Source organism: Macrobrachium nipponense, chromosome 11 (genome assembly GCF_015104395.2).
Source record: "Macrobrachium nipponense isolate FS-2020 chromosome 11, ASM1510439v2, whole genome shotgun sequence".
Classification (NCBI taxonomy): Eukaryota; Metazoa; Arthropoda; class Malacostraca; order Decapoda; family Palaemonidae; genus Macrobrachium; species Macrobrachium nipponense.
In genome coordinates, this window is record NC_061087.1 from 23098681 (window position 1) to 23108599 (window position 9919).

The 9919-nt window shown below is 37.8% G+C and overlaps 7 non-coding genes across 7 annotated transcripts; 4 read left to right on the top strand and 3 right to left on the bottom strand.

Annotated features, from left to right (window-relative positions):
- Positions 1 to 241: 241 nt before the first annotated feature.
- Positions 242 to 323, bottom strand: Trnal-aag (transfer RNA leucine (anticodon AAG)). The gene has a single exon. It is a non-coding gene; the product is annotated as a tRNA-Leu (tRNA).
- Positions 324 to 892: 569 nt separating this feature from the next.
- Trnae-cuc (transfer RNA glutamic acid (anticodon CUC)) lies at positions 893 to 964 on the top strand. Its single transcript has one exon. It is a non-coding gene; the product is annotated as a tRNA-Glu (tRNA).
- Positions 965 to 2504: 1540 nt separating this feature from the next.
- On the top strand, positions 2505 to 2576 carry Trnae-cuc (transfer RNA glutamic acid (anticodon CUC)). Its single transcript has one exon. It is a non-coding gene; the product is annotated as a tRNA-Glu (tRNA).
- Positions 2577 to 5344: 2768 nt separating this feature from the next.
- Positions 5345 to 5416, top strand: Trnae-cuc (transfer RNA glutamic acid (anticodon CUC)). Its single transcript has one exon. It is a non-coding gene; the product is annotated as a tRNA-Glu (tRNA).
- A 1030-nt stretch (positions 5417 to 6446) lies between these two features.
- Positions 6447 to 6528, bottom strand: Trnal-aag (transfer RNA leucine (anticodon AAG)). Its single transcript has one exon. It is a non-coding gene; the product is annotated as a tRNA-Leu (tRNA).
- Positions 6529 to 7144: 616 nt separating this feature from the next.
- Positions 7145 to 7216, top strand: Trnae-cuc (transfer RNA glutamic acid (anticodon CUC)). The gene has a single exon. It is a non-coding gene; the product is annotated as a tRNA-Glu (tRNA).
- Positions 7217 to 8085: 869 nt separating this feature from the next.
- On the bottom strand, positions 8086 to 8157 carry Trnae-cuc (transfer RNA glutamic acid (anticodon CUC)). The gene has a single exon. It is a non-coding gene; the product is annotated as a tRNA-Glu (tRNA).
- Positions 8158 to 9919: the final 1762 nt, after the last annotated feature.

The following is a 9919-nucleotide window of genomic DNA, read 5'->3' on the forward strand; positions in this document are numbered from 1 at the left end:
CTACAATACTAGACAGATGGGGAAGTCATTTAGACTTAAAAAATGCAAATAGGACTTGTACTCCAGATATCTAGTTGTATTCCATAAACAAATTTCCCTACATTCTTTCTTTTGGAAGGAAGCTCAGTTCGTTTTTCACTTACCTTTTTAGGTCAGGTCAGACAATGGCCTGAAATTACACACACCTCTGTTTGTAATATATCATTAGGAAAGAGTGAATAGTACTCTTATGAAAATTCTATGGCAGCAGTGGGATTCGAACCCACGCCCCCGAAGAGACTGGTGCCTTAAACCAGCGCCTTAGACCGCTCAGCCACGCTACCTGATGAAACATGTTTCTGCCAATCAGTCCCCCTCACATAAAATATGCAGCACATTAAATTCCAAACATCCACATTGAAACATCTGTGTATTCTTAAAGGCTAACTTGAAAATAATATACAAAAAACCATTTGGATATGGACTCTTTAATATGCATGTTTTTCCTCAAAATGTTCCTGAATTTACATCAGTTAGCAAATTTTTTTCTTCTATCAATATTATTCCGAAATTAACTTGGAGCCTTATGTCTTCATGGTACATCACTAACTAAATATAAATTTTTTAATTCTCATACTTGGCTATAAATTCAGAGTTCTGAAACCATTAATTCTTTGTCAACCTAAAACATTAAACACAGGACAACAAAAGTCAAAAGGTTTGGTACCACAGGTGGAGATAACCACTCAGAAAACTACTCTCTCCATGGTATGCTACTAATCAAGATACTAGTCCAGACAGAGCACCTTGAAAGAAGTTAAAGAACTAACTGGAAAACAAACCAAAGTGATGACCGCAAGGTAACAGTGTTACCAACATTTCCAGTAATTACCTTCCAAGAACAAAGACCACATCCCGTGTGGTCTAGTGGCTAGGATACGCGGCTCTCACCCGCGAGGCCCGGGTTCGATTCCCGGCACGGGAAAATATTTTCCTATGGAATTGGTTGTTAATAAAGTGTATTGTAAATGTCTGCTAGAATACAATATGATTCTTGCATGCTTTTTTTTGGAAGGAAGATCAGTTAATTTCCCACTTAGTCCATTCCTGTCCTCTCACTTTTGGTCAGGTCAGGGTTAGACCAGGAGCTGAAATTACTCATGACTGTATGTACTACTTCATTAGGGAAGACTGAATAGTATGCTTAAGAAAACTATGGCAGTGGGTGGGATTCGAACCCACGCCCCCGAAGAGACTGGTGCCTTAAACCAGCGCCTTGGACCGCTCGGCCATGCTACCTGATGAAGTATGTTTCAACCATTCAGAACCTCATCACATATATTATGAGGAACTCATCTTATACACAAAATATGCAGTGCTACATTCCACAGCACACCTGACACCACTGCCTCACCTGTGGACCTCCTTGGTCCGCCTGATGGGCACGACGCTCCACAGCACTGCCGCACACCTGACGCTGCTGCCGCACACCCAATGCTTCTGCCGCACCTGTGGGCCTCCTTGGCCTACCAAATGGACGAGGATGACACCAGGGAAGAACTGGCAGGGCCCCCCAGCATATCTCCATAAAACAAGGCTGCTCTCAAAACTCCCAGCACGTCACTCCACGGCCATGGACGCCCGCAAACAACAGTCAAACGCCCCTGGCACTGCCAGGGGAGGCATCCCGTCAGCCAAAATGCAGAAGGACTTGGTTGTCAATTATGCTCCACAACAAGTGATCTCAAGGACACTGGGTCGACTCCTGCCTCTGTGGCGATACTGCGACTAGAAGTTCCTCATCTCATTGTATTTGATCTTCCAATCATTATTTCATAATAATTGTCTTGCAGGGGAGTACTTGTAAGGACATTCTCCTTTTGATACTTTGTTATTTAAACAACTTCCTAATTTCCAACTTATGTCATTCGATGTAGAATTCTCTGTCCTTTCTGTCAATGTAAATATCATGTATGCACACAGACTATGTCTGTGTATATTCTCAATTGTAAGTAAAGAAACACAAATTATCGATTCCTGAGCTCGGACCTCTGTTGCCCTGACCCAGGTACTACATGTCCATCCACACCTGTCAATGTACTATACCCTACTCTCGTGCAATAAAGCATCAGTACCCAGATAACTCTCTCTCTCTCTCATCTTCACAGTGTACGCATGTCAGTTAGCACATTTTTTCTCTAAAAATTTTTTCTTCTAAAATTAACAGTGACCAAAGCCTTCAAGGTAGGTACAGCAATAATGCTAACCATAAATTTTGCAGTTCTCACTACAGATCTAAACTTTTTTTTGTCAACTTGAAAGACACAGGACAACCTAAGTAAACTGATTCAGTGTTGTAAGTAAAGAAAACCTATCAGAGAACCATACACTCCATGGTATGCCATTAATCAAGAGAGAACACCTTAAAGATGTTAACGAACAAGACTGTTACACAGAAGTAAAGACCAGAAAATACCAGTTTTACCAACATTTCCAGTAATTACCTTCCAAGAACAAAGACCACATCCTGTGTGGTCTAGTGGCTAGGATACGCGGCTCTCACCCGCGAGGCCCGGGTTCGATTCCCGGCACGGGAAAATATTTTTCTGCAGAATTAGTTCTACTAGACAGATGGGGAATTCATTTAAATCTAAAAAATAAAATTTAACTCTAGTGCATACAGGACTGTATCTAAGTTGTATTCCATAAACCATTTTCCGTACATTATTTCTTTTGGAAGGAAGCTCAGTTTGTTTTCTCCACTTAGTCTACCTTGCCTTCTGACCTTTTTTGGTCATGCCAGACAAAGTTTCATCCATTGAGAACACCCTCACATAATATTATCTCCTTTCTTAATAAGATATGTGAGGGGGGACTAATTGGCTAAAACATGTTTCATCAGGTAGTGTGACCAAGTGGTCAAGGCACCTGCCTTCTCTGGGGCCTGGGTTCGAAATCCCACTGCTGCCATACTATTCAAGTCTTTCCTAATGATATAGTATATGCAAAGTTCAGGGCAATTGTCTCATCCTAACCTGATCAAAAAAGGTAAGAGGTCAACTGAACTGATCTGCAGGAACCATAGTTTATGGTCAAAGGGGGCACCCAATTACCTTACAGAATTGGTATATCTCCATTTCTTGAAGGTAACTCGTGGATTGTCGATACCCTTTCCTTCTTAAGACCTTAACCAGTTATAATCCTCGCTGGTATTTCCTGGTATTGTTTTCCTTGTAAACAATGGAGTTTAGTGCTAACTCTTCCTTTAGAAAATTTACCATCATAAATAAAGACATGTGATCATAAATCAAATTAAATTCAAATATTAACTATCACCAGACAACTCTTCTCCCTCCTTTTTATGTAAATTCATAATTTTGGATCGTTTTTTCTTCACTTCCAGTCATTAGTATGCTCGTTTGTCTTCTTTTAAACAGTAAAGTTTTTCTTACATTTTACCTATTCTTTAATTGGCATTCTTTAAATGTCATTTAAAGAATAATTTATGTGCACTGAAAGAGCTCTCTTTCTCTTCTCTTTTGCGCAGATTTCTTTTATTTTGAACTAAGTATAGTATTTATGAACTTTTCATTATTGTATGCTGTAGTTTTGCTATATTATTGCATTATTTGAAGTTACATTGGTCTACTTATTGCAGCTGGCCCTTACAAAATATTTTATTAACTACAGTGCGTCCTCAACTTACAGCGCCAATAACTTACTGTGCTTTTTCAGCCGTTAACAGCATTTTACAGCTTTGTAACTTGATGTTGCATCAAGTTACGACACCAAAAGCACTTTTGAGTATCAAGTTAATGGCGCTGTGACTTGGTGCAACACCAAGTTACGGAGCTGCATGTGTTGTTAGCGCCGTTAACTTAACAGTGTTACCAACATTTCAAGTAATTACTTTCTAAGAAAAAAAAGACTACATCCTGTGTGGTCTAGTGGCCAGTATACGCAACTCTCACTCGCGAGGCCTGGGTTTGATTCCCGGCATGGGAAATATTTTCCAGCATACTATGTGATAATAGAAATAGTTAAAATAGTTAATAAAAGTGTATTGCAACTAAAATAAAAGATGTGCAGTGAATTATGTCAAGATATAAAATGAAATACTGTTTATATCTAGTATACACAGAACTGTGCTCTACATAAATAAATGTATCCACCATCATCCAGCTATGACTCCTACATTCTTTTAGGAGGAAAGCCAACTTAGTTTTTTTACTTATGCTAAAAAGAAATTAATCATATATATATATATATATATATATATATATATATATATATAATATATATATATATATATATAATATATATATACAGGTAGTCCCCAGGTTACGATGGGTTTGGCTTACGACGTTCCGAGGTTAAGGTGCTTCCCAATTATATTAATCAGAAATTATTTCCAGGGTTACGACGCATGTTCCAGGGTTACAACACCTACTGCGCTCATCTGGCAGAAGAAATAAGACACCAAAAATGCAAAATAATCAATATTTCAAGTTTTTTTTTATGAAAAAATGCCATAAGAATGCAGTTTACAGTTTTCAATGCATCCAAAGCATTAAAAGTAAGGTTTTTTTAGTACTATTTTTTATGATGTTCCGGCTTACGACGATTTTCGGGTTACAACGCGTCTCAAGAACAGAACCCCCATCGTAACCCGGTGACTGCCTGTATATACATACATATAATTTTCAGCACAGGACTGTTTGATACGGGAATGAAAACACACAGATTTGTATATACTATATTGTTATGAGACAAACCAATGTATTGTACAGTATTATGAAAATTGTATGAAAGCAGTTGGATCCAAACACACGCACCTAAAAAAGACTGGTACCTAAAACCAAAGCCTTGTACTGCATGGCTACACGACCTAATCTAATCAAGCATGTTTCAGACAAGACATCCTCGAAACATCAGAATTCATACTAAACATAAAATATGCAGTGTTGAATTCCAAATTCCCTCAATAACAAGTCTACCGTTAAATGCAAATTTGAAAAATATAAAATATTTTGTGTAGAAGGACTCAATCATTTTCATGTTTTACAACAAAATTTAGTTTTTTATTAATAAATATTAAATACTTATTTTGCTGGCATTAGTCTTCCAAAATTAATAAAGTGCAGAAGGCCTTCAAAGTATTAACTCTATATAGCTAAAGATTTGGTACCATACGTAGATACCACCTCTTAGAGAACACTGCTACAAGGTATATATACCATGTATCACAATACCACATCTTAGAAAAAGCTAGAGAACCAGGCTGATAAACAGGCCAAAGTGATGGCCAGAACAAACCAGTGTTACCACCATTACCAGTAATTACCTTCTAAAAATTAAGAACACCTCCCGTGTGGTCTAGTGGCTAGGATACGCGGCTCTCACCCGCGAGGCCCGGGTTCGATTCCCGGCACGGGAAAATATTTTCCTATGGAATTAGTAAAAATGGACTGTAGTGGGCTGCTACATTAAGTACAAGACAGCTGGCTAATTAATGTCAAGTATTATCTCACTTGCCTTCCATACAATTATTCCTGCAATCTTTTCTTTTGGAAGGATGATCACACAACTTTGTATGGTATACCATATCATTAGGAAAGACAGAACAGTATTCGTATGAAAATTCTATGTCAGCAGTGGGATTTGAACCCACGTCCCCAAAGACACTGGTGCTTTAAACCAGCACCTTAGACCGCTCAGCATGCTACCTGATGAAGCACGTTTCAGCAAATCAGTTCCTACACCACCAATAAGATATGCAGCGTGTTAAATTTCAAATATCTTCTTTGAAACATCTTTCTATCCTTAAAAGCTAACTTGAAATATATATAAAACAATATTGGATATGGACTCTATGGCCGGCAAGTTTTTCCTCAAAATGTACCAGAATAATGAATAAATCTGAGACACTGTCTAGGCATTTACATCAGTTAGTATACTCTTTCTTCTATCATTATTCTTCTAAAATTTATGCAGTATCCTAAGCCTTCATGGTAAAGCAATAAATAAACATAAATTTTGCAGTTCTAATACTTGGTTACTCATTTACATTTCTGAACTATTAATTCTTTGTCAACCTAAAACACTAAACACAGGACAAATTCAGTCAAATGGTTTGGTACTGTAGGTGGAGAAAACCTCTCAGAAAACTACTCTCCAAGGTATGCTACTAATCAAGAAAGAGCACTTTGAAATATGTTAAAGAACTAACTGATAAATAAACCAAAGTGATGACCACGGAACAGTGTTACCAACATTTCCAGTAATTGCCTTCCAAGAACAAAGACCATCTCCCGTGTGGTCTAGTAGCTAGGATACGCGACTCTCACCCGCTTAGTCCATTCCTGCCCTCTTATCTTATTTGGTCATGTCAGGGTTAGACAAGGGACTAAAAGTAAACATCATGATTAGGAAAAGCACTACTGTATGGTATCCTTATGAAAACTCCATGGCAGCGGTGGGATTCGAACCCACGCCCCCGAAGAGACTGGTGCCTTAAACCAGCGCCTTAGACCGCTCGGCCACGCTACCTGATGAAGCATGATTCAGCCAATTCATCCCCCTCACATATCTTATTAGGAATTCCCCTTAAACACACAACATATGCAGCATGTTAAATTCCGAAATTCCACCTTGAAACACTTCTTTCTACCCTTACAGGCTAACTTGAGATAAATATAAACATTTGGATATGGACTGCATGGGTGGCATGCATTTCCACTAAATGTAGCTCAATAATGAATAATTTTAAAATACTGTGTAGGCATTTAAGTCAGTTACCACATTTTTTCTTCTAGCATAATTTTTGGAAAATTAACACGGCACTCTAAGCCTTCAAAGAACACTACTAACTCTTAAGTATAAACTTGAAGGTATCTTACTTGTGTATTCACTTCCAGTTCTGAAACCATTATTTCTTTGTCAACATGAAACAACAAAAACAGGACTACTAAAGTCAAAAGATTTGGTACCATAGGTAGAGAAAACCTCTCAAGAGAACCGTACACTCCATGGTATGCTACTAATCAAGACACAACACCTTGAAAGAGAGTAAAGAACAACACTGACAAACAGGCCAAAGTGATGACCAGCAGACTGTTAGTGTTTCAAGATTTCCAGTAATTACCCTCTAAGAACAAAGACTACTTCCCGTGTGGTCTAGTGGCTAGGATACGCGGCTCTCACCCGCGAGGCCCGGGTTCGATTCCCGGCACGGGAAAATATTTTCCCAAACACTGTGATAAAGTAGCATTACTTGCTCAAAAGTGTATACATAGTGATGGCTTGCCAAAATACAAGGCATTAGACACTAATCCATAGTAGTTTTCAGTTAATCTAGGGCTGAACTTGGACTTAAAGGGCATCAAGAATGTCACCGTTCATCTCAACAACCTCAAAAACTGTGGAATAAATCTAATATCTGTTGCTTTTAGTTATTTTTACATGTCACTCATTCCCAACCACCTTCCTATAGGGGCTGAACTAAGACTTAGATGAGCATCAGGAGAGTCACTATTCTTCTCAGCAACATCGAAAACTATGGATTAGAAATCAATATCTGTTGTCTTTGGAAATTTTGACATTTCACCTCTTTCCCACAATGTCCTTTACCCAACCAATGGTCTGATTTTAATTGTTTTCACCATGACCTTTACCGGTTTGATATTGACATATTTAAAATCGCATCAAAATTGGTCAAGAAATGTGGATTTGTATAGCATACAAACAGACATATATATATATATATATACTTAATCATTTCAAACAACACAACAAGCAACATATATTGAATTACCCACAACCAATCTTGTATTACCGGCAAGTAAATAAATGTATAGCAATTGCACATATTTACGTTAAGAATAAGCAAGCTGGTAAAACATACACATATACAAAAACACGCATTAGCTAAAACACAAGAACAATTCAATCATTTATTATTATAATCGTGTTTGATCATTGCTGAATTCACAAACCATTTCTCTTTTCGTTTTTACTTTGGTCAGACAGCAACGAAATGCAACCGTGACTTACACGGATCTCTGGGCTTTCGTTCTCATACCTATGCAACCAAATTCCGAAAACTATTTCCCGTGCTGGGAATCGAACCCGGGCCTCGCGGGTGAGAGCCGCGTATCCTAGCCACTAGACCACACGGGAGATAATAGAGGAGGACAAATCTATGTACAAAAGCCAAACTGCCATGAGAGAGAGAGAGAGAGAGAGAGAGAAGAGGGAGGAGGGGAGAGAAGAGAGAGAGAGAGAGAGAGAGAGAGAGAGAGAGAGAGAGAGAGAGAGAGAGAGAGAGAGAGAGAGAGAGACGAACTTTATTCAGGTGTCGTCAACTCCATTACCTTTTCAACAAATTGTATTGTTCCAGCCGCCATTTTTTTTATTATTATAATATAATAAATAAAATTAGAATGTAACTATGCCTTTATAAAGTACTTGTCCGGTGTTCAATGGCAGCCACCCAAATATTCGAAGCGGGCATCTCTGAGAAAGTGAAAGTCGATGCATGGCCAAGCAAGTAACTGAAGACGTTTGGTGTCGGCATTCTTGCTTCAACTATTGCACCATTCAATAACTGATCAGACACCGTAACTTATAAATTCAATATTGTTTTTGTTATCAATGAAAACGGTAATCGATGAAAATGAACACAATGTGAATGTAAAAATGTCTACCAAACAGGACTGCACGGGTAATGCAACTGATATGCCTGAAACACTAGGTCTATATATGGGTATAGACCTTGGTCTATAATGTCAAGTTTGGATAGACTGAACGTAGTGTATTCATTGTCAACTTGACACAAAAGGCATTAATTGCATCCGCTTTCCCCTTTTAACTACAAGCATACTAAAAACAGCATTATACAGATTACTTATTCTATTTCCGATTTTTTCCACGAAGCTATGCATTTCTTACGTATTTTATGAACTTTTCTCATGGGCTTTTCATCCATGGTGTTTAGGCCTACTCTTCATCTGAACTTTAAATTTATATAGGAGAATTTCATTCAACTTGTTTCAATTTATTTGTAATATATATATTACGAATTGTTATTGGATTCTCAGTAAATGATGAGCCTAAGGTAGCTGTTAAGTTTCCTCACGAAAATCATAACTATAATAGTGCGCTTCATTAATTCCCACGTGGTTTACGAGAGAGAGAGAGAGAGAGAGAGAGAGAGAGAGAGAGAGAGAGAGAGAGAGAGAGAGAGAGAGAGAGAGAGAGACGGCGGTGGGGGTCTCCAATTTTAACTCACTCCTATTAATACGGTAACAAATATTTTCACCCAGGACCTTAGTTATACTTTATACTCTGTTTTTGTCCTTCTGTCTGTGATGTTTTTGCATGGTAACACTGCGTCCCGGGCTTTAAATAATTACGCCATGTGTAAGTTTTAGGTAAATAAAAGGATATCTGGGTGTACATTTGCAACTGAAAAGTGTTTTAATAATTTACTGTATGCGAATTACACCGATAATATTCGAAATAGGATATTATTTAAAGCCCGGGACGCAGTATTACCATGCGCAAACACCACAGGCAGATAGACATGAAAAAAAAAAATTTATATATATATATTATATATATATATATATATATATATATATATATATATATTAGTTACGAAAGGTTGAGACTTTCCTACAATTAGCGGCGTTGACACGTTTCCCATCTTGCCAAAGGAGGTATTTAATCCTAATCCAAAAAGGTACAATTTCAGGATTAACCTCCTCGAGGTTAAGGTTAATCCTGAGACTGGACATATACAGGCGTACAGCTATTTGCTTTTATTCACAAGTGGCTTCGATGTATGAGTAATATATCATGCCATGTGCATGTATGCTTACGTTTAACACAAATATAAAAGGTATATACAATATGTACATATATATATATATACAAACGC